The following is a 23,619-nucleotide window of genomic DNA, read 5'->3' as shown; positions in this document are numbered from 1 at the left end:
AAGTGGAAAAACAAGATCAGAAGAGAAAACACTAAGCAGAACCTGGACTAGAGTTGGTGTAAAAGACTCTGGGGTGGAGGGGGTGGGGTTCAGGTCCTGGAAGATGATGGTGGAGGAGGACCTATTGGGGATTGCATTGTTATATGGAAAACTGGGAAATGTTATGCATGTACTAGTAACCATTGTGTTTTACTGTTGACTGTAAACCATTAGTCCTCCAACAAAGAAATTTAAATTTTTTTCATCTAATATAGAAGATTTTAAAAAACAAAAACAAAGAGGGATGGAAAGTAAGGCCAATGCCTTTGGGGATGCTCTCTCTGGAAACCACATCTCAGATGGAATTGGGAGTTGCAGATGACGGGGAAAGTGTACTTCTCTTTATCCTGATGTCTTTCAGAGCACCATGAAGGTGGTAACAAATGCATCTGGGTCATTAAAGTCAAGGATGAAGCTAAAACTCCCAATCACACCTCTAATAGGTCACCATGACCCTGTCAAGAGCAGCCCAGCCACTTATGGAGGAAGGCGAGCGCCCCGCGGCCCAGCGCTGCCTGCGGGCTCTCCGCTGCCCGGCTCCCCAGCGTCACCTCCATCCCAGGGCAGCGCGGTGGCCCTCTGGCGCCTCCCGCTCCCGCGGCCAAGAAAGACGCGCTGTGTCTGCAACCCGACCTCCGCAGCAGTCGCGTCTGCTGGGCGCGCAGAGGGCAAGGGACCCGGTTAGCTGCGCGGTGTGAACGGGCTGGGGTGCGGGGACAGAGGCCCGGGGACCTCCAAGGGGAGCAGCGCACCCGCGCCCGGCACTGGTTCGCGCCCCTTGTCCCTGGAGGCCGAGTGCCGGCGCCCAGTGCGGGTTACCGGGAAGCGCGGCGTGGAGGGAGAAGGCCTCGGTGGGGCAGGAGAGGCTGCAGCTTTGCGGCGGGAACAGAGTGCGGGGAACTTGTTCCTCCCGGAACGGCGGCGTGGCTCAGGGTGAGTGGCGCCCCAGCCGGGTGAATCGCCCGAGCACGGGGTCCCAGCGTCTGTGGTGACACGACAGGCCGCTGGACGAGCTCCGCTCCCTACTCCTGACCCCAGCCCGGGTCCCACGGGCGAGGTGTTGTTTTGTCCTGAGTGAGGCCATTTCCCATGGGGGCAAAAGTATGACGTGTTTCCGCCCGGTTTCGAACCGGGGACCTTTCGCGTGTGAGGCGAACGTGATAACCACTACACTACGGAAACTCTGCTGGTAGGCGTTGTAACAGTGACGCCCCTGGAGGATTTACTCAAGCGATCCTTGAATCTTGCTACTATTGTTTTGCTCACCAACTTTTATCTTACACTCTTTCCTTTTTGCTTTTCTCTTTCTCTCTCTCTCTCTCTCTTTCTCTCTCTCTCTCTCTCTCTCTCTCTCTCTTTCTCTCTTCGTCAACAAACGAACAGCCCCCATATAACACAGAAACCCTACCTTAAGTTTGGCCATCCCATCCCACTCCCCCAAAGTAGGACACTTGACACCCTTTGCCTTGGGTATCCTCTGTCCATCCAGTGCTCCTCTTTCTAAACTAAGCGGTCCTGTGATTTCCCACTCGCTTCCTTGCTTGGGAAAGCGGCAGGTATAGGCGATGTAGACACTATCTCACAGCACCCGCCTCCCTTGTGGACGCGACCCCCTTATGAGTCCATCCCTGCTCCGCACTGACTCCACTCCTGTCCAGATATCCTCTTTCTCTCTCTCTCTCTCTCTCCACCTCCTTTCTTTCAGATTTATTTTGTCTATTACAACTGAGAGAGGAGAGAGCTTTACATGAGATAGAGGAAGAGAAAGCAGAGCACCACAGGCCACACGCAGTCAGTGCGGGTATTAAATTAGGCACCCCTGTGTCGCAACGCCCATCTTCCTGCCTGCTGGAGAGCAGAAAAACAGAGGGGTGGGCGGGGGGGGGGGGGGGGGGGGGGAAGAAGGGGAACCGCGGGCATTTGCCACGACCAACACCGGAGTGGGGGAGACCTTCCTCGAGGTCTTCTTGTGTTATCTGACCAGACAGGCCTGGGGCTTCTCTTCTGTACATTTGGGCTTCCTACAGGTGTTTAGATAGTTAACTCTTTCTTAGCCTTAACACACACTTTTAAAATGTATTTATTTATTTATTTTTAAATATTTATTTATTTATACCCTTTTGTTGCCCTTGTTGGTTTATTGTTGTAGTTATTATTGATGTTGTTGTGGTTGGATAGATAGGACAGAATGAAATGGAGAGGGGAGGGGAAGGCAGAGGGGGAGAGAAAGACAGATACCTGCACACCTGCTTCACTGCCTGTGAAGCAACTCCCCTGCAGGTGGGGAGCTGGGGGCTCCAACCAGGCTCTGCTGGGAGCCAGCCCCCCACACAGTTACTAAGATATGTCCTGAAGGGGAGGAGAGTGGGTGTTGAAGAAATGAAGTGAGTGACACATCAGCTGCTTTAAGTGCTGGAGAGAAGTGTCTCTGCTGTCTCTCTGCAGAGCTTTATTTAAATAAAATATTTATTTAAATATTATTTAAATATTTAAACTTTTTCCCTGGATACAGCTGACATCCTGTATAATTGTTTTCATTAACATCAAGGATCCTGTTGACATCATTTAAGAAAAACTATTATTATTAACAATAAAAATAACTCCAGACATTATTATCATAATAGACAAATATCTCCTTGAAAGTTTCTTTGGTCTTGAGACGGCCTACCCTGCCCTAGGTTTTGACCATCTGTGTGACCTTGGTATGGCCAAAATAACTTCAGACATTATTCCCTTTGTTTCAACTGTCTATGTTGGGTAGCATATCTTTTCTGGAGCTCAGTCTAACAGCTTTTCTTCTTTATTTTGTTTTATTTTTTATATTTATTGATTTTCCCTTTTGTTGCCCTTGTTGTTTTTCATTGTTGTTGTGGTTATTATTGTTGTTATTGATGTCATTATTGTTGGATAGGACAGAGAGAAAAATGAGAGAGTAGGGGAAGACAGAGGGGGAAAGACAGACACATGCAGAACTGCTTCACCACCTGTGAAGCGATTCCCCTGCATGTGGGGAGGCTGCTTCCTCCCCAGAGAAGGAATCTGTCATCACCAGTGTCTACTGAAATCAAAGGCCCTGATGAAAGTGAAAAAGGGAAAAGATGGTTAAGCGCACATGGCGCAAAGCACAAGGACCAGCATAAGGATCCAGGTTCAGGCCCAGCTCCCCACCTGCAGGGGAGTCGCTTCGCAAGTGGTGAAGCAGGTCTGCATGTGTCTACCTTTCTCTCTCCCTCTCTGTCTCCCCTCTTCTCTCAGTTTCTCTCTGTCCTATCCAACAATGATGACATCATCAACAACAATAATAGCTACAACAATAAAACAACAAGAGCAACAAAAGGGAATAAATAAATATTTAAAAAAAGGAAGTGAAAAGACTTGGTTACTAGGTAATCAAGGTTAGGACCTCAATCAGGGAACCGTCAGATTGTGCTTGTAGAGAGCTGCTTTCAGGCTCACAAGTTTGTGTTAGCTATAGATGTGTTTACAGAGCACTATCCATGCACAAAGGAAACAATGAATCCATTAGGCCAAAAAGTTTGGACTTTGGAGCCTCAGGCATGAGAGTCTCTTTGCATAACCATTATGCTCTCTACCCTTGCCCCAAGACACTTTTTCTTTAGACAGGCTTTCCTCACTAGGGTTTGCACAAAAGATCTACAGATGTCCATGCTCTCTGGGCAGAGGAGGAGTGGTGCTGAGAAATGTTATCCCTTAGTCCTGATCCTACAGTAAGTGTGCAGGACACACAAAGGACACATGCACCGCACATCTATGCTGCCATCTGTTGCTGGCTGCAACTCTTGTATGTGTGGTCTGTTAGGTCTAGGAGGGAGCTGGTACAGTTGCAGAAAGGGAACTAATCCCCTTAGACCAGTGTCCTTTCCCAGTGTCCTTAAACACTTAGCATGACTTTGTATCTCTATATTATTTTACTGATGACGAATCAATTGAATCCTAAGCAATATCTTAGATTCCAGGTAGAAAATACACTAGATAGGAATGCATCGCTCACCACTACTAGACAAGTAATGGAGCTATGTTCAGAGGGGTTCCATGGTGTAATGGTTAGCACTCTGGACTCTGAATCCAGCGATCCGAGTTCAAGTCTCGGTGGGACCTTGTTTAGCTGAAACACAGCAGGTTTTTAGAGATTCATCTCCTCTTGATCCAGTATCCAGTTACAGGAAGGAAGTTGCAATCTTACCCACCCCCCAGTTTTGTTTATTCCCACCCCTCCCACATCTTTGAATTGCTGCCACCTCAGGACTAAGGCTTCCAGAAACCTATTGCTCCGAGTAGTTGGACTCACAGGACATTGGACTGATTCCAAGAGTGGTTGAAACACACACACACACACACACACACACACACACACACACACACACACACAACCTCACAGTCCTTGCAGCTCTGCCCATCAGTCAAAAGGCCCACCAGTCATTGGCCCATTTGGTTGAAAGGCAGAGATTGAGCCCATGAACCCCAAGAGTAGGAGGTGCTCTCCTGAGGCAGGCCTGTTACCTGGTGAGTCTGAGGAAGGGCTCTCTAGAGTACAAGTCTGGCTGGGGCTTACAGTGACTGGCAGCTTCCTAGTCGTTGTATGGAGGGTTGGCAAGCTAAATTGGAAGTATTTTTCTGTTGTCGTTCTAATGATCATTCTTAGTCTCAACTGCAGTATATTCTAGTCTTGCGTAGTCCGAATTTCCAGAAATTTGACCTCTCAGAATTCTCCTTTGGTCCCAAGTCCAGCCAAGAAGAGAAATACAGGCCATTGAATATATATATATATATATATATATATATATATATATATATATATATATATATATTCCTTCACCATTTGGACCCTTGAATAAGTTCTAGCTTATGTATAGTCCTTGAATAAGTTCTAGCTTATATATAGTCCGAAAACTACATATAAGCAAAAGTGATGTTACCTAGTACTTTCGAGGAGGGACTGTCTTAAATTACATCTTAAACATTTTTTTTTTCTTTACAAGAGCACTACTCAGCTTTGGTTTATGGGACTGAACCTAAAACTTCGAATTATTTAATGTCTTAGGTTTTGACACTAGTAGTCCTACAGCGACAACTTAACAACAAAGAACATTTCTGACTGGGCAATGAGGAGTCCCTCCTTCTACACTGTATCTAAACTGCAGCCTCCCCTCTATGGAGTAACTTTTTGCAGCCGGCGACACAGCAACCAACTCCTCCTTGGGGGGAAGTCTCCGCTGAGCCTGCGAGTGTGAATATTTGCACCTAAGGCCACTGTCCCACGGCTACCCGCAGCCTTTGTGTGGAGGACCCCAGGGACCCGAAGCGCCGCGAGGTCAGCATCACAAGCTGGGCGTTGGGCTGGGAGCTGGGCCGGGTCTCGCTGTGGAGCCGGACGCAGGGGAGGCGGGCCCTGCAGGAGCGCCCGAGCTGCGGGGGAGGCGAGTGGCGAGCAGCCCGCGGCGAAGAGGCCCAGGGGCTCCGAGGGGCCTCTCGCAGAGCCGACACAGGCCCCCGGGTCGCTCCGAGCCACGTCTACTACCCGACGTGCCAACTTCCTCAGCCACTTCGGCCTCGAGAAGTGGCTTCGCAGAGCGTTCCTCGGGGACCCAGCGGAGTTCCTGTCTCTGTCCCTGTCGTGTCCCTGTGTAGCAGCAGGCGGCAGCCTGTACATGACACCTTTAATAAGGGAAAGCCGCCGATTGCTGCAGGAGGGAGCTGCTGAGAGTTGTTTTAGGTCTCTTGTTCGGTCCTCTGAAGTTTTTCTGATTTCAGGGGCCTGAGGCTGTGGTTGTTAGAGAGACTAGGGGTGAACAAATGTCACGTACAAATCTGTGGAGATCTGTGGCTCCCAAGAAGCTCAGTGATACTCTGGACTTTTCTCTTTGTCTTTAAAATGTAAAATGGGGTTAAGCACAGGTGGCGCAAAGCGCAAGGACCGGCGTAAGGATCCGGTTCGAGCCCCCGGCTCTCCACCTGCAGGGGAGTCGCTTCACAGGCAGTGAAGCTGGTCTGCAGGTGTCTGTCTTTCTCTCCCCCTCTCTGTCTTCCCCTCCTCTCTCCACTTCTCTCTGTCTTATCCAACAACAACGACATCAATAATAACTACAACAATAAAACAACACGAGCAACAAATGGAAATAAATAAACAAATATTAAAGAAATCTAAAAAAAAAAAGTGCACTATCCGTGGAATATTTTTTTAATGTAAAATGGATTAATTTTCTTACACTGTGATTCTACATTTTCATTGTTAAGTGACGGCGAAACTACAAAGGGACTACTGACGTTACTATCACGACTATACTCGTTTGTTAAACAGGGTTGGGAGCCTGAAGTTGTAGTGAATACTTTCTAAGTTGTAATACATACAGGAGTAAACGTGAGCAAAACGCATATCGGCCTGAGAAATTTGCTGACTTGTGTGGTTGGTTTATTTACTTTCCTCCTTCTAGAGTAAGTGAAGATAAGTTATGAGGGAAGCTAGCTAGGTAAAAGCTTCCCTGACCGGGAATCGAACCCGGGCCGCGGCGGTGAAAGCGCCGAATCCTAGCCACTAGACCACCAGGGAGACCTTGCAAAGCGGCCTTTCTCTCTGTCTAACGGGACTGCGCCTGCACCGACATCCTAAGGGCCGGCGGGCTGGCAGTGGCGGCAGTCCCCCCGTGGTCTCCAAATCGGTGCAAAAGGCCATTCTGTTCCGCCCCCACTTGCTTCAAAAAACAGCCTGTGGCCACTCACTAGCCTCCTCCAGGCCGCCGGCTCCGAGGGCCGCCCGGGAGAGGCGCCTTTGGGTGGCGGCGGCGGCGAGGAGAGGTACAGACTAAGACCCGGGACCCCAACTACATAAAGGACTCGGGGCTGAGGAACCCACACCGCGTGGCAGGAGCCCCCTCTCCACCAAGACTCCCGGCCCGGAGCTGGACCCGGATCCTGCAGTCTCCCATCGCGACTGACGCCAGCGCCCCCTTCAGGACGCTCAGGCCCAAATCTTGGGTTCCTCCGAGGAGGCGGGGGTGTCCCTCCTTCCCCACCTGCCCACCTGCCAACCTGCCATGCCAGCAAGCCACTCCTCACGTCCGGTTGCTCAGGTGTGTGGACGTGGCTCGGCGCCAGGGTTTTCACCCTCTGCAGGGTGGTGGCTTTGGGTCAGGTTATTTATTCTCCTGTTCTCCACTGGGAGGGCTTCTCCTTGGTGGGCAGGACGTCTAACCACCATCTGGCAGCAATGGCTTAGGACTTTATGTGACGTCACTTGCTTGGGTGGAGAAGTGGCCACCAGGCCCAAATCAACCCCCTATTGAAAACTCTTGGAGTGCACAGCTCTCGGGTTTTGGTCACTGAACTGTGGTAGAAGGATCTCACCACAGCTCCCGTAGATCCACTCAGCTCTCTCTTTCTCTTTGATGACTGTGGCTCAACTAGACCTTAGGGTCTGGGACCATGTATAGGAGCTCCTGAGATTACCGAGAGTTGAGCCTTTCATTAGTTTGGTTTTATAACAACAACAACAAAAATAACAATAAAACAAACTTCAAGTGGGGTAGGTAGCATAATGCTTATGCAGAGAGACACTCTTGCCTGAGGTTCCAAAGTCTCAGATTCAATCCCCTGACACCACCATAAACCAGAGCTGTACAGTGCTCTAGTGAAAATCAAAATAATAATAATAATTTTAAAATTTAAATAAAATAAATAAATAAATAAAAAGTTTCTTTTGAGTGTGACTATAAGAACCAGCCAGGTGGAAGGCAGTATTCTCTTGGCACGGCTCCTTCTTCTGCAAGTTCATTTCATCTGGAGAGAGTCTTCAAAGGGCATTTTATTTGGCCTCCCATTAAATCCTGATGAGCAGGTATGCATTGCCTTCCACAGAAAGAATGAAGCTTAATTGTGGTGTGAGCCAAAGCATCCATATCCACTCCTTCCCTCTTCAATGCAGCCTTCAGGGCCCTCTGTGGTCCCACCCACCCAAAGTTACTTCCCAGATGAGCCAGAGCTCCAGAGAAGCCCTTTGCCTCTGGCCTAGGAGAAACCAGCTGCATAGCCTCCCTTTCCCAAGACTTCTGATGAGAGTAAGAGAGTGGTGATCGTTCTCTTATAGGATAGGTTGAGATTTCAAAGAAAAGAGAAGAACATGTTAATAAGATGTCAGTATCTCTAATATCCTGAAATCCAACCTGCTCTGGAACCAGCTTGGAAAAAGAAGTTTGTTTTTGTTTTTCTTTTAAAGTCTGCATCATATATATATATATATATATATATATACATACACATACACATACACATACACATACACATACACATACACATATACATATACATATACATATATATATTTACTTGTTTATTCCCTTTTGTTGCCCTTGTTGTTTGATTGTTGTAGTTATTCTTATTGTCATTGTTGTTGGATAGGACAGAGAGAAATGGAGAGAGGAGGGGAAGACAGAGAAGGGGAGAGAAAGACAGATACCTGCAGACCTGCTTCAGCACCTGTGAAGGGACTCCCCTGCAGGTGGGGAGCCGGGGGCTTGAACTGGGATCCTTATGGTGGTCCTTGTGCTTTGCACCATGTGCACTTAACCAGCTGGGAAAAGGAACATTTATGTACCACTTCATTTCTCATCAGGAAACAGGGATTTAAGCCATCACCGTGACACTATTATTTACCTAGTACAAGCACATTTTCAAAGACACAGAACATAGAATGGAAACCACAATGCAGGATAACTGTCCTTGCTGCAGAGAAATTATTCTAGGAAACTGCTTGCCTGTTTAAGTGAAAAACAGACCCATAGATCAGAGCACTGGTCAGCTCTGGCTTATGGTGATACTGTGGATTAAATCTGAGACTTCAGAGCTTCAGGCATAAGACTCTTTCACATAACCATTATGCTATCTCCCCAGACCCCAGAATTTCTGTCAAAGTTAAGATGGCACTTGCCCCCTGCCTAGGCATCTCTAGCATTTGATGTACAATGAAGCAGAAACAATGAAACAGAACAAAACAGTTGGTGCAGGAGTGTTCAAAAGTGTTTATTTTCACACAGTCCATAGCTAGCTGAGATGCTTCCCATGTTGTAGTGGCACCCATGAGCAGCATGACCAACGGCTTATCATTGCAGCATCATGGATGGATCTCAGAAGCATGATATTCACTGAAAAAACAGAGTCCACCGGCTGGGAGGTAACACAATAGATAAAAGCATTGGACACAAACGTATTAGGTTCAGAGCTTGTTCCCCAACATTGCAAATAGTACAGTGGTGCTCTGGTTCTCTCTCTCATAAATAAACAAATCTGGATAATAATAATAAAAAAAATGTCTGAGCTGGGGAGATAGCATAATGGTTATGCAAAGTCCCAGGTTCAATGCACCATGAATCATCATAAACCAGAGCTGAGCACTGCTTTGGTCTCTTTCTGTATCTCTCTCACTAAAATAAAAGAAATTAAATATATTCTTTAACAGAAAATTCAGATGCTCCTGACAGATGTGGACCATTGTGCTTTTCACTCTGTTGTGACCTCTCTCCATCCTTTTCCCTTTTCTCATCTTCTGGCATCTGCACCCTCATTGAGTGACTTCAAAAAAGAGGTTAAATTCCATAGCCTGAAGCCCAAGGACCAGTGTAAGGATCCCAGTTTGAGCCCCCAGCTTCCCACCTGCAGGGGCTCTCTTCACAAGTGGTGAAGCAGGTCTGTAGGTGTCTGTTTTTCTCTCCCCTTTTACGTTTTTCCCTCCTCTCTCGATTTCTCTCTGTCCTCTCCAACAACAACATCAATGGCAACAATAGCAATAAAAACAACAACAAGAGCAACAAAATGGGAAAGAATGGCTTCCAGCAACAGTGGATTTGTAGTGTTGGCACTGAGTCCCAGTGATTACCCTGGAGGCAAAAAACAAAAGTCAAACTCATCTGCCCAGACAGTTGTCACAATAGTTGTGTCCTAATAAGGGGGAGGAGGACACTGTCTGGAAAGGGGCTCTAAGAACCTTGCTGGGCTTGTGACAGTTTTCTGTTACAAGGTCTCATGTGTATGACATTTGTGAAAAGGCAAGCCACTGAGCTTTAAAGATGTGTGTGTGTGTGTGTGTGTGTGTGTGTGTGTGTGTGATTTAGCAATTGTATACTTTTTTCTTTTTTATGCCCCACCCCACAAATACATACTTTCAAAAATTTGCACACATATTTTTGTTTGAAAAAAAAAATGTGCATTTGGGAGTCGGGCAGTAGTGCAGCAGGTTAAGCTCACATGGAATAAAGTGCAAGGACTGGAGTAAGGATCCCAGGTTGAGCCCAAGGGTCCCCACCTGCAGGAGAGTCGCTTCACAAGCAGTGAAGCAGATCTCAGGTGTCTATCTTTCTCTCCCCCTCTCTGCCTTCCCCTCCTCTCTCCATTTCCCTCTGTCCTATCCCACAACGACGACAACAATAATAACTACAACAATAAAACAACAAGGACAACAAAAGGGAATGAATAAATAGATGTATTTTTTAAACTGTGTGTTTTCTCCTCTGTAAAGTATGCTTCAGTAGCATCCTGTTAGCATAAAAAACTGGGGTACAAGCTGAGGTCAGCCCATTTGATCTGTGTTGAGAGCGTGCTTTGAATTTCTTCGTAAGGTTTTGAACTTAATCGTAAGATTCTAAAAAAAGCTGGTTGTCTTCGTGTATCTATGCCCCTAACGCTCTGATGATACTTGAAACATTGTAGCAGAAAAAAAAGGACACACATAGACATTGTGCTAACTAGTAGCTGTGACTTTGGGGGTGTATTTTCTGGTTTACCTGAGGGCTGCTGCGTTTTCTTCCTCAGCAGGACTGAGGATGGTATCTCTAACCCTCAAGATAGGGTAGTGTAAAAGAACAGGCAACTCATAAATGCCGTGACTCGGATTCGAACCGAGGTTGCTGCGGCCACAACGCAGAGTACTAACCACTATACGATCACGGCAAGCCATGCTGCCTGTGAGTACAGACGTCATGGTTCTTTCCTTCTGACGTGACTTCTTTCCAGCCGCCGCCCAGCTTTGTCCCTGGAGTGTGCGGACGGACTTTTATATTATGTTTTTCACTCTTTCGCGTTCTCGACCCTACCGACACCCTTCCTCCACTCTCAGCCCCGACTACAGATTACAGACTACCCACTGCTCATCGAGTGCCGGGTATCTGGCCCGGCGTCTGCGCTGGTCTACCGAGAGGACTAGCGCTCGTGGGCCCCGTCTCCCCGGTTTTTCTCCGGCCGCTCGGTCTTGTCCTTCTCCCCAGGCGGACCGCGCTCTTTCCCGCTCCCCTCGGCCGAGCGCGCCGCTTGGACCCCCAAGCATTTGCTTCGCGTGGTTGGGCACCAGCTCGCGGTACTGGGACCAAGTGCTCCGCCCGGCGTTGAGTAAATGCTCACTCTCAAGACTGACTGCAACGTACATCTCCGTGAGTCTCTGTGGCGCAATCGGTTAGCGCGTTCGGCTGTTAACCGAAAGGTTGGTGGTTCGAGCCCACCCAGGGACGTCAGTGGCTTTTAGTTCTTCAGGATAAATTCTGCAGCGTGAAACAAAAAATTGTTAAGAGCTAAGAATCATCATGTGATCGTTCAAATGTCTTTTCTCCACCCTCCCCTTTCCTGTGCTGTGTTCTGAATTGTTTGTACAATTCTTTAAAGAAAGATTACTGCCTAAGAACACTTTTTTTAAAAAAAAAGTTTTATTTATTTATTTATTTATTTATGAGAAACATAGAAGGAGAGAAAGAGCCAGACATCACTCTGGTACATGTGCTGCCCGGGATTGAACTGAGGACCTATGCTTGAGAGTCTGATGCTTTGTTCACTGTACCACCTCTCGGACCAACGTACTTTTCTTTTTTACTTTGGCCTATTTAGATGTTTCAAATTAAGTGTGCTCTATGGTTGTATACTTACAACTTGGGCTAATCAATTACAACTTGAGGTAATCAATTCTGCATACCTTTTTATACACAGGAGAGAGTCCGGGAAGGTCACTTAAATTACTTAATCTTCCTGTGTGTACTCTCTTCCTCTGTTTGCTTTGGAGACTTTCCCACCCAAAGGATTTGGATGATTTCATTCTAATGTGACTAGGTATGCTTTTCTCCTGCTCTTGTACTGGTGTATATTGGTTCTTTGTATTTAGTGGGTTTAGAGTTTTCCTTATAAGTGGAATACTTTTTATAGCTGGGCCTCCCCACCCCCTTCAGTTTGTTCAGGTAGGAGCGCAATGACAAACAGCTGCCACCAGGTGGTGTCTGCCACCTGTTGCCTTGTGGGTGACCCTGGAGGCTGCTCTTCTTTCTCACTGAAGTGTTCCCTTTATACCTGACCACTTGCAGGCCTCAGTCTTAGGCTCTAGACAGGTACATAGGTGCTTTTGGACAGTCCCAGGTACTGTGGCTGGTGTCCCCACTGGCTAGGTCATCATGCTGTGTTGGTATGCTTAAAAAACCCCTTCTGTTTCATTAGTTTAATCCCCCCTGCTTAACACCGTATTCTATTTACATAACCTCTGTTAACAAGCACCACCTTCCCTCCAGGGCATTGGTGGTTTAGTGGTAGAATTCTCACCTTCTCCACCCCCTCTCCTTGTCATACCCTGATTTTCACCAGTCACTTTTCTCTCCACCCTCTCTGCGTCGCATCCTGTTCCCACCCTACTGGGCTAGTATATTTATAAGGACAAGATTGTAGTTTTTAGTTTAGCTTAGCTTGGCTTAGATTGTGCTGCGTCCTGCATGAATAAAGAGATACTGTGTACAACCCAGCCATGAGTCCCGGGTCGTCTGTTACCCGCCTGTGAAGCCAGCCCGTTGAAAACAACACTGCTGAATAAGGAGTGTGTGACTAAGGCCTTGGGCAGGGCCAAGTTCAATCTGTTGCCTCCCAGAATCTGAACACCTCCAATTAGTAGGCCCTCAAGTTGAATGTGTATGAATTTGAGGATGTGGTGGCTAAAAAGAACCTCATTGCATGTGGCAGTATGAGTGAAATACATCCATAGTGGAGTCGCTAGAGGAAGGACAGGCCCTGTGCTCAGGAGTGTCAAGATCCATGCAGGGCAGAGAGAGGCAGACAGGAGCCAAGGGCTCAACTGTGCTCTGTTATCCAAGGTGAGTGCTTCTAGAGCTCAGGCTGCCCCAGGACTCCCACCACACACAAAGCCATGGGAAGTGTGGATGGTGGCCTGCACTGGGAAGATGACAATCCTAGTATTCCTACAAGCACAGGAGGAGTTTTATCTGCACTGTCAGGTGGATAAAACAGGGTTGGGGACATGAAGGGAGGGGGCGAGGCAAAGATCAGGTGCCACTGTGACCTGAGCAAAGGAGGCTGGAAGTTGCCTTCCTATGATTGGTCGATTGATACACATGGAGACAGTGTGCAACTTGGTGGAGCTGAGCAGTGCTCCTGCAAAAAGAAAAGAAAAAAAAAAAAAGTGGTGTGGGAAAACGCTAAGTAATTTAAAGGTTGTATGGTCTCCTAGGTGTTAATTATGCGGTGTGGCTACGGAGGGCAGATGACAGGGAATTCTAAAACGGATTCCCTGACCGGGAATCGAACCCGGGCCGCGGCGGTGAGAGCGCCGAATCCTAACCACTAGACTACCAGGGAGAGCGCACGTAAAAACTTCTCCCGTCCCTGACAAGCTTCAAGAGTGACCCTACGTAGAACCCGGAGCAGGAGGGAGCCGAGCGACCCGGCCCAGCGCTTCCTGCCGGCTCCCCGCTGCGGGGCACCCCATCGTCACCTCCATCCCAGGGCAGCGCGGTGGTCCCCGCCCGAACACGGGGAGTGGCCCGGGGCCCTCTGGCACCTCCCGCTCTGGCGGCCGAGAAGGACGCGCCGTGTCTGCAACCCGAGCTCCGCAGCAGTCGCGTCCGCTGGGCGCGCAGAGGGCGAGGGACCCGGTTAGCTGCGCGGGTGTGAACGCGCTGGGGTGCGGGGACAGAGGCCCGGGGACCTCCAAGGGGAGCAGCGCACCCGCGCCCGGCACTGGTTCGCGCCCCAGCTGAGAGCAGCGGGGTTTTCCCTTGTCCCTGGAGGCCGAGTGCCGGCGCCCAGTGCGGGTTACCGGGAAGCGCGGCGTGGAGGGAGAAGGCCTCGGTGGGGCAGGAGAGGCTGCAGCTTTGCGGCGGGAACAGAGTGCGGGGAACTTGTTCCTCCCGGAACTGGCGGTGGGGCTCAGGGTGAGCGGCGCCCCCGCCGGGTGAATCGGGGTCCCAGCGTCTGTGGTGACACCACAGGCCGCTGGAGGAGCTCCGCTCCCCCCATCTGCCCCCAGCCGAGGTCCCATGGGCGAGGTTTCGTTTTGTCCTGAGTGAGGTCATTTCCCACGGGGGCAAAAGTGTAACTTGTTTCCGCCCGGTTTCGAACCGGGGACCTTTCGCGTGTGAGGCGAACGTGATAACCACTACACTACGGAAACCCTGCTGGTAGGTGACATAACAGTGACCCCTGGAGGATTTACTCAAGCGGTCCTTGAATCTTACCACTATTGTTTTTGCTCACCAACATTTATCTTATACTCTTTCCTTTTTTCTTTTTCTCTTTCTCCATCTCTCTCTCTCTCTCTCTCTCTCTCTCTCTTCTCCCCCACCCCCGTCAACTAATGAACAGCCCCCCCATATGACACAGAAATCCTACCTTAGGTTTGCCCAACCCCATCCCACACCCCCATAGTAGGACTCTTGACACTCTTTGTCTTGGGTATCCTCCGTCCATCCAGTGCTCCTCCTTGGAAACTAAGCGGCCCTTGCTTGGGAAAGCGGTGTAGGCGGTGTAGACATTGAATTATCGCACGGCCCCCCTTTTGGGTCCATCCCTGCGCCGCACTGAATCCGGTCCAGATATCCTCTCCCTCTCCCTCCCTTTCTCCCCACCTCCTTTCTTTCAGATTTATTTTGTCTCTTACAACTGAGAGAGGAGAGAACGTTACATGAGATAGAGGAAGAGAAACCAGAGCACCACACGCCCCACGCCGTGCGCGGATTAAATTAGGCACCCCCGTGTCGCAGCGCCCACGTTCGTGCCCGCTGGCGAGCAGCAAAGGGGGTGGGGGGGGGCGGGGAGGAAGCCGACCAACACCGGAGTGGGGGAGACCTTCCTGGAGGTCTTGTGTTATCTGGCCAGACAGGCCTCGGGCTTCTCTTCTATATATTTGGGCTTCCTGTTACAGGTGTTTAGTTAGTTAACTCTTTCTTTGCCTTAACACATACTTTTAAATTTTATTTATTTATTTTAAAATATTTATTTATTTATACCCTTTTGTTGCCCTTGTTGTTTTATTGTTGTAGTTATTATCGTTGTTGTAGTTGTTGGACAGGACAGAGAGCAATGGTGAGAGGAGGGAAAGACGGAGAAGGGAAGAGAAAGACAGACACACCTGTAGACCTGCTTCACCGCCTGTGAAGAGACACCCCTGCAGGTGGGGAGCCGGGAGCTAGAACCCGGATCCTTATGCCAGGCTTTGCACCACCTGCGCTTAACCCGGTGTGCTACCTACCGCCCGATTCCCTAAAATCTGTTTATTTATGTATTCATTTTATTTTTTAAGAGATTTTATTTACTTATCCATGAGAAAGAGAGTGACATCACACTGGTACATGTGGAGCCAGGGACTGAACTCAGGGCCTCATGCTTGAGCTTGAGAGTTCACTGCTATATCCACTGTGCCACATCCCGGAACACTTAAAATATACTTATTTATGAAAGAGAGAGAGAGAGAGAGAGCAAGAACCAGAGCATCATTCTGGCACATGTGATGCTGAGGACCACACCTTGGATCTCATGCCCAAGAGTCCAACACAACAGTCATTGTGTCACCTCCTGGGCCACTGCATTTATTTTATTTTACCAAATGCACTGCCCTGCTCTGGTTTATGGTGGTGCTGGAGATTGAATGTGGGACCTTGGAGCCTCAGGCTTGAAAGTGTTTTTTTCATAATCATTATGCGGTCTCCCCAGTCCTCACCTATATTTAAATATAATGTAATATACAAACAATATACATACCATGTGAATAATAACATATGTATGTAGGTTTTCAAACTAAGAATTGTCTTTTTAAAGAATTTTTAAATTTTCACTTTTATTTATTTATTTATTTTTAAAGATTTTTATTTATTTATTAATGAGAAAGATAGGAGGAGAGAGAAAGAACCAGACATCAGTCTGGCACATGTGCTGCCGGGGATCGAACTCAGGACCTCATGCTTGAGAGTCCAAAGCCTTATTGCAGTGCCACCTGCCGGGCCACACTTTAATTTATTTTATTACTTTTAATTATTTATTTATTTGTTTATTTTCCCATTTGTTGCCCTTGTTGCTTGCTTTATTGTTGTGGTTATTTTTGTTGTTGTTAGATAGGACAGAGAGAGATGGAGAGAGGAGGGGAAGACAGAGAGGGGGAGAGAAAGACACCTGCAGACCTGCTTCACTGCTTATGAAGCCACTTCCCTGCAGGTGGGAGAGCCAGGGGCTCGAACCGGGATCCTTAAGCCTTTCCTTGTGCTTTGTGCCACATGCGCTTAAGCAGCTGCGCTACCATTGACTCCCTCATTTTTATTTCTTAACCAGAGCACTGCTCAACTCTGGTTTATGATGGTGTGGAGGATTGGACCTGTGGCTTTGGAACCTCAGGCAAGAGAGTCTCTTTGCATAACCATTATGCTATCTACTTCCACCCTTATGTATTTATTTTACCAGAGCAATGCTCAACTCTGGTTTATGGTAGTGCAGGGGATTGAACCTGGGAGTTAGGAGCCTCAGGCATGAGAGTCTCTTTGCATAACCATTCTGCTATGTACCCCTACCCAAACAAAGAATTTTCAGAGATGATTATTTTACTTCCTGCTTGTGCACCGACAGAATACTCCATGGATTTTGTGTCTAAGATGGGAGCTACCCAGCGGCAGAGGTAGTGATGATGCTTGCTCAGTGCTTCCTCCCCAGAGAAGGAATCTGTCATCACCAGTGTCTACTGAAATCAAAGGCCCCTGATGAAAGTGAAAAGATGGTTTTAAGCGCACATGGCCATGCAAAGCACAAGGACCAACATAAGGATTCTGGTTGGAGCCCCCGGCTCCCCGCCTGCAGGGAGTCGCTTCACAAGTGGCGAAGCAGGTCTGCATGTGTCTATCTTTCTCTCTCCCTCTCTGTCTCTCCTCCTCTCTCAGTTTCTCTCTGTCCTATCCAGCAACGACGACGACATCAACAACAACAATAATAGCTACAACAATAAAACAACAAGAGCAACAAAAGGGAATAAATATATATTTTAAAAAAGAAAGTGAAAAGACTTGGTTACTAGGTAATCAAGGTTAGGACCTCAATCAGGGAACCATCAGATTGTGCTTGTAGAGAGCTGCTTTCAGGCTCACAAGTTTGTGTTAGTTATAGAGGTGTTTACAGAGCACTATCCATGCACAAAGGAAACAATGAATCCATTAGGCCAAAAACGTTTGGACTTTGGAGCCTCAGGCATGAGAGTCTCTTTGCATAACCATCATGCTCTCTACCCCTGCCCCAAGACATTTCTAATTTTTTTTTTTTTAAATTACTTTTAATTTACTTATTGGATAGGGACAGCCAGAAAGCGAGAAGGAAGGGGGTGATGGGGAGGAGAGACAGAGAGACACCTGCAGCCCTGCTTCACTACTAGTGAAGCTTTCCCTCTGCAGGTGGAGACAGGGGCTCGAACCCGGCTCCTTGCGCGCTGCAACATGTGCGCTTAGACAGGTGCACTACCGACCTGCCCCTGACATTCTTTCTTTAGACAGGCTTTCCTCACTAGGGTTTGCACATCAGATCTATAGATGTCCATGCTCTCTGGGCAGAGGAGGAGTGGTGCTGAAAAATGTCAGCCCTTAGTCCTGATCCTACAGTAAGTGTGCAGGACACATGCACCACACATCTATGCTGCCATCTGTTGCTGGCTGCAACTCTTGTATATGTGATCTGTTAGGTCTGGGAGGGAGTTGGTATAGTTGCAGAAAGGGAACTAATTCCCTTAGACCAGTGTCCTTTCACACTTAGCATGACATTGTATCTCTGTATTATTTTATTGATTACGAATCAAGTGAATCCTAGGCAATATCTTAGATTCCAGGTAGAAAATACATTAGATAGGAATGATTATTTTTAGATTATTATGATTATTTTAGATTATTTTAGTTTGGGACTATATATAAGCTAGAACTTATTCAAGGACTATACATAAGCTGGAACTTATTCAAGGGCCCAATTGGTAAAGGACCAGAGAGTGAAAAAAAAATATATATATATATATATATATTTATATATATAGTCAACGGCCTGTATTTCTCTTCTTGACTGGACTTGGGACCAAAGGAGATTTCTGGGAGGTCAAATTTCTGGAAATTCGGACTACGCAAGACTAGAATATACTGCAGTTGAGACTAAGAATGATCATTAGAACGACAACAGAAAAATACTTCCAATTTAGCTTGCCAACCCTCCATACAACGACTAGGAAGCTGCCAGTCACTGTAAGCCCCAGCCAGACTTGTACTCCAGAGAGCCCTTCCTCGGACTCACCAGGTAACCCGCCTGCCTCAGGAGAGCACCTCCTGCTCTTGGGGTTCATGAGCTCAATCTCTGCCTTTCAACCAAATGGGCCAATGACTGGTGGGCCTTTTGACTGATGGGCAGAGCTGCAAGGACTGTGAGGTTGTGTGTGTGTGTTTCAACCACTCTTGGAATCAGTCCAATGTTCCTGTGAGTCCAACTACTCGGAGCAATAGGTTTCTGAAAGCCTTAGTCCTGAGGTGGCAGCAATTCAAAGAGGTGGGAGGGGCGGGAATAAACAAAACTGGGGGGTGGGTAAGATTGCAACTTGCTTCCTGTAACCGGATACTGGATCAAGAGGAGAGAAATCTCTAAAAACCTGCTGTGTTTCAGCTAAATAAGGTCCCACCGAGATTTGAACTCGGATCGCTGGATTCAGAGTCCAGAGTGCTAACCATTACACCATGGAACCCCTCTGAACATAGCTCCATTACTTGTCTAGTAGTGGTGAGCGATGCATTCCTATCTAGTGTATTTTCTACCTGGAATCTAAGATTTTGCTTAGGATTCAATTGATTCGTCATCAGTAAAATAATATAGAGATACAAAGTCATGCTAAGTGTTTAAGGACACTGGGAAAGGACACTGGTCTAAGGGGATTAGTTCCCTTTCTGCAACTGTACCAGCTCCCTCCTAGACCTAACAGACCACACATACAAGAGTTGCAGCCAGCAACAGATGGCAGCATAGATGTGCGGTGCATGTGTCCTTTGTGTGTCCTGCACACTTACTGTAGGATCAGGACTAAGGGATAACATTTCTCAGCACCACTACTCCTCTGCCCAGAGAGCATGGACATCTGTAGATCTTTTGTGCAAACCCTAGTGAGGAAAGCCTATCTAAAGAAACAATGTCCTGGCCAGGGGTAAAGAGCAAGCATCATCACTACCTCTGCTGCTGGGTAGCTCCCATCTTAAACACAGAATCCATAATCTTAAAACACAAAATCCATGGGCGTATTCTGCCAAAGTACCAGCAAGAAGTAAGATAAAAAACCATTTTTTTCCTACACACCTTTGGTTTAGGGCACTGAACCTAAAACGACGGAGTCACAGCCCTGAGAGTCTCTTTTCCTAACCATGTCCATCTAGGCCTAGGCCCCCGCCCGCCCCGGTGGGATATAAAGATCCTGCCTGAATGAGAAGACATTTCCTTTCGCTTCCAGTAGCTGCCAAGAAAGAAATACCACCTTATATTGCAATATACAAGTTAAAAACAGGTCTTCCGAGAGAGGAAAGAGAATAGATGCAACGACTTTGCCACTGTCTTATGTGATGCCACCAGAAAAGGACAGAACGACAAATATACAGCTAGGGTACTGTGTCCTGACTTTCAAACTCCACTACCAGGGGAGAGCGCGAACGCAGTCGCCCACTACCACAAATTATGCAGTCGAGTTTCCCACATTTGGGGAAATCGCAGGGGTCAGCACATCCGGAGTGCAATGGATAAGCCTCGCCCTGGGAAAACCACCTTCGTGATCATGGTATCTCCCCTGCCAGGTAAGTATGACTTGCTCGCCCGCAGCCCCTCTACAGCCTCACGCGACATACACTGTAAACTCACGCTCACTTTACCAAACACACTCGCAGCCTCCACACAACTCCCACACACCGAGGACGCTCGCCTGCAAACAACCGGCCTGCACTCGCTCACAAAAGCACCCGCGACCACGCCGCCCTTCATCCGCACAACAACAACCATCAGCCCCTGCGCGCCCTCCCTCATCTGCATAGACGCGCCTGCTGTCTGCGCCCTTAGGAATCGTAGCCCTGCCTTTCACTCCGTGCAACACCCCCCTTTGCTCCCGGAGTGATGTCGCACTCTCTCTTTTCCACCTTCATTATTAGAGCTGCCTATGTATGTTAGGCAGGCCTCTACTGTTGCTGTCGAAAGGTGCTGCATATGTAGATTGCTGATCTAGTATAGTGCCTCTGCACAGGGCCTCTGAGGCAGAAGAGCTTTAGGTTCAAACCCCATTCTCACCAGAAAACAGAGATCCCCCTCTCTGGGGAAAAAAAAAAAAAGTGCTGTCAAAAATTTAGGGATTGTTTTGTTGTTTGTTTTAGTCATAGTCTAACATTTTCAGATAGGGAAGAAATTAAAATTACTTCTGATAGTGCTGAAAATATATTATTGAGGCTGGGTGGTGGGGTGCTTGGTTAACTGCAAGTGATACCATGGGCAAGGTCTCAGGTTCAAATCCTTGGCTCCCATATGTTCTCCCAGTGGGGAACACCAGGAATGGTAAAACAGTGCTGCAGGTGTCTCTTGTCTCTCTCTTCCTCTCTATAACCCTCCCCTCTCAATTGCTCTCTGTCCTTCCTGTCAGATAAATATGATAGAATAACATGTATGATTTAGGGGCCAGGTGGTGGTGCACCTGCTTGAGCACACCTTAGAATGTGCTAGGGCCTGGCTTCAAGCCCCTGGTCCCCACCCGTAGGGGAAAAACTTTATGAGTGGTGAAGCAGTGCCACAGGTGTCTCTCTGTCTCTCCCTTCCCTCTTGATTTTTGTCTGTCTCTATCCAATGAGTAAGTAAAGATAAAATAAAATTAAATTAAATGAATTATTTGCAAATCCTGCTGAGAGAGTCAAGGAGAAATGGACACTAAAGATTTCTATACTGCTGTTGCATGTCAGGTGCAAAGAAGGAGAGCTTGTGTTCTCTGTGTTTGAAGGTGATGAGAAGGACAAGAAGAGTGAGAGTAAATGAGCCAGAAATATGAAAAGAGTGCTTTGGGGCTGTTGTATGCTTTACATTGGGTAGTTCTTCCCCGCCAAGAGAATTGCATCAGTCCTGTTAATTTCGCGGGCCTGCTTGGCCCCGCCCCAAGGAACCCCGAGAGAGGGTTCCTGAGTCCGAGAGAGTTCCTGAGTTCTGGAGATCAGATCGAGAGTTTCAGAGTTACAGAGTAAGAGAGAGTTCCACAGTGGAAGAGTTTCAGAGGGTTCCCCAGTACGAGAGTTCCAGAGTTCCAGAGTTCCAGAGTTGGAGAGTTCCCGAGTTACAGAGTAAGAGGGAGTTCCGCTTGTGCCGCAGCAAAGAGACAGCAGAGTTCTGTTTGGTGATTAGTTTGTCTTAGTTTATGAATCGTTGTTCCTGAATAAAGAAATACAGCTTCCCTGCCCAGCCGTTGTCTCCGCGTCTCTGTTACCCGCCGTGAAGCTAGACCCGCCTGGCAAGAGCCTTCCGAATTTTAACAACAGGGGCAGGTGAGATACCGTAAGAGTTCTGCAAAGTGACTTAAACCTGAGGCTCCAAAGGCCTAGGTTCAATCCCCAGTATTACTATAATACTATAAACTCCTTTCCAAATACACCCCATATGATTCTTGCTGATGTCAGCTTTCTGTGTTATTTCTTTGTTACACACTTGTAAAAAGATAGACTGTTCTCTGATAAGGCACACACTTTTTCTGTCTCCCTCAGACAGAAGGGTGTTTGCCACACTGGCCTTTTTTTTTTTTTTTTTTAATTTATTTATTGGGGAATTAATGTTTTACATTCAACAGTAAATACAATAGTTTGTACATGCATAACATTCCCCATATTCCCATATAACAATACAACCCCCACTAGGTCCTCTGTCATCCTTCTTGGACCTGTATTCTCTCCACCCACCCACCCCCACCCCAGAGTCTTTTACTTTGATGCAATACGCCAATTCCATTTCAGGTTCAACTTGTGTGGGTTTTTTTGTTTTTTTGTTTTTCCTTCTGATCTTGTTTTTCAACTTCTGCCTGAGAGTGAGATCATCCCATATTCATCCTTCTGTTTCTGACTTATTTCACTTAACATGGATTTTTCAAGGTCCACCCAAGATCGGCTGAAAACGGTGAAGTCACCATTTATTTTACAGCTGAGTAGTATTCCATTGTGTATATAGATAGACCACAACTTGCTCAGCCACTCATCTGTTGTTGGACACCTGGGTTGCTTCCAGGTTTTGGCTATTACAAATTGTGCCGCCAAGAACATATGTGTACACAGATCTTTTTGGATGGATGTGTTGGGTTCCTTAGGATCTGTCCCCAGGAGAGGAATTGCAGGGTCATAGGGTAGGTCCATTTCTAGCCTTCTGAGTGTTCTCCAGACTGTTCTCTACAGAGGTTGGGCCAATTGACATTCCCACCAGCAGTGTAGGAGGGTTCCTTTGATCCCACACCCTCTCCAGCATTTGCTGCTGTTACCTTTTCTGATGTATGACATTCTCACAGGAGTGAAGTGGTATCTCATTGTTGTCTTTATTTGCATTTCTCTGACAATCAGAGACTTGGAGCATTTTTTCATGTGTTTCTTGTCCTTTTGGATCTCTTCTGTGGTGAATATTCTGTGCATGCCCTCCCCCCATTTTTGGATGGGGTTATTTGTTGTCTCGTTGTTACACTGGCCTTTCTTAAAATAAAATTTAGTCTTAGAATATTTGTCCTTGTTTGAGTAACTTTGTTTGCATTAGCCAGAGTGGAGATTGCAGTGTCAAGACCAATGGCACATGTTTCCCAGCACCACCATAAGTCAGAACGCTGGTAAACACACACACACACACACACACACACACACACACACACATACATGCTTATGTGCACCGTACTCTAGCAAAAACTTTTAAAATGTATATGAAAGTAGGGAGTTTGGCGGTAGCTCAGGGGGTTAAGCACAGGTGGCGCAAAGCACAAGGACTGGAGTAAGGATCCCAGTTGGAGCCCCTGGCTCCCCACCTGCAGGGGAGTTGCTTCACAGGCTGGAAGCAGTTGTGCAGGTGTCCATCTTTCTGTCCCCCTCTCTGTCTTCCCCTCCTCTCTCCATTTCTCTCTGTCCTTTCTAACAATGACAACATCATCATCAACAACAACAATAACGACAACAATAAAAAACAACAAAGGCAACAATAGGGAAAATAAATAATTTTTTCAAAATGTATATGAAAGCACAGGAGAGATGGGCAGGTAGGGGAGACAGCATACTTGTTATACAAAAA

General features: G+C 47.4%; 9 non-coding genes across 9 annotated transcripts; 2 read left to right on the top strand and 7 right to left on the bottom strand.

Annotated features, from left to right (window-relative positions):
* Positions 1–1,148: 1,148 nt before the first annotated feature.
* On the bottom strand, positions 1,149–1,221 carry TRNAV-CAC (transfer RNA valine (anticodon CAC)). The gene has a single exon. It is a non-coding gene; the product is annotated as a tRNA-Val (tRNA).
* A 2,865-nt stretch (positions 1,222–4,086) lies between these two features.
* On the top strand, positions 4,087–4,158 carry TRNAQ-CUG (transfer RNA glutamine (anticodon CUG)). Its single transcript has one exon. It is a non-coding gene; the product is annotated as a tRNA-Gln (tRNA).
* A 2,377-nt stretch (positions 4,159–6,535) lies between these two features.
* On the bottom strand, positions 6,536–6,607 carry TRNAE-UUC (transfer RNA glutamic acid (anticodon UUC)). The gene has a single exon. It is a non-coding gene; the product is annotated as a tRNA-Glu (tRNA).
* A 4,316-nt stretch (positions 6,608–10,923) lies between these two features.
* On the bottom strand, positions 10,924–10,995 carry TRNAH-GUG (transfer RNA histidin (anticodon GUG)). Its single transcript has one exon. It is a non-coding gene; the product is annotated as a tRNA-His (tRNA).
* Positions 10,996–11,475: 480 nt separating this feature from the next.
* On the top strand, positions 11,476–11,549 carry TRNAN-GUU (transfer RNA asparagine (anticodon GUU)). Its single transcript has one exon. It is a non-coding gene; the product is annotated as a tRNA-Asn (tRNA).
* Positions 11,550–13,590: 2,041 nt separating this feature from the next.
* Positions 13,591–13,662, bottom strand: TRNAE-CUC (transfer RNA glutamic acid (anticodon CUC)). Its single transcript has one exon. It is a non-coding gene; the product is annotated as a tRNA-Glu (tRNA).
* Positions 13,663–14,403: 741 nt separating this feature from the next.
* TRNAV-CAC (transfer RNA valine (anticodon CAC)) lies at positions 14,404–14,476 on the bottom strand. Its single transcript has one exon. It is a non-coding gene; the product is annotated as a tRNA-Val (tRNA).
* A 4,500-nt stretch (positions 14,477–18,976) lies between these two features.
* Positions 18,977–19,048, bottom strand: TRNAQ-CUG (transfer RNA glutamine (anticodon CUG)). The gene has a single exon. It is a non-coding gene; the product is annotated as a tRNA-Gln (tRNA).
* Positions 19,049–19,982: 934 nt separating this feature from the next.
* On the bottom strand, positions 19,983–20,146 carry LOC132541497 (U1 spliceosomal RNA). Its single transcript, XR_009552662.1, has one exon. It is a non-coding gene; the product is annotated as a U1 spliceosomal RNA (small nuclear RNA).
* Positions 20,147–23,619: the final 3,473 nt, after the last annotated feature.

Source organism: Erinaceus europaeus, chromosome 11 (genome assembly GCF_950295315.1).
Source record: "Erinaceus europaeus chromosome 11, mEriEur2.1, whole genome shotgun sequence".
Lineage (NCBI taxonomy): Eukaryota > Metazoa > Chordata > Mammalia > Eulipotyphla > Erinaceidae > Erinaceus > Erinaceus europaeus.
The sequence above is the reverse complement of the archived record's forward strand: the minus strand, read 5'-3'. Positions and strand labels throughout refer to the sequence as shown.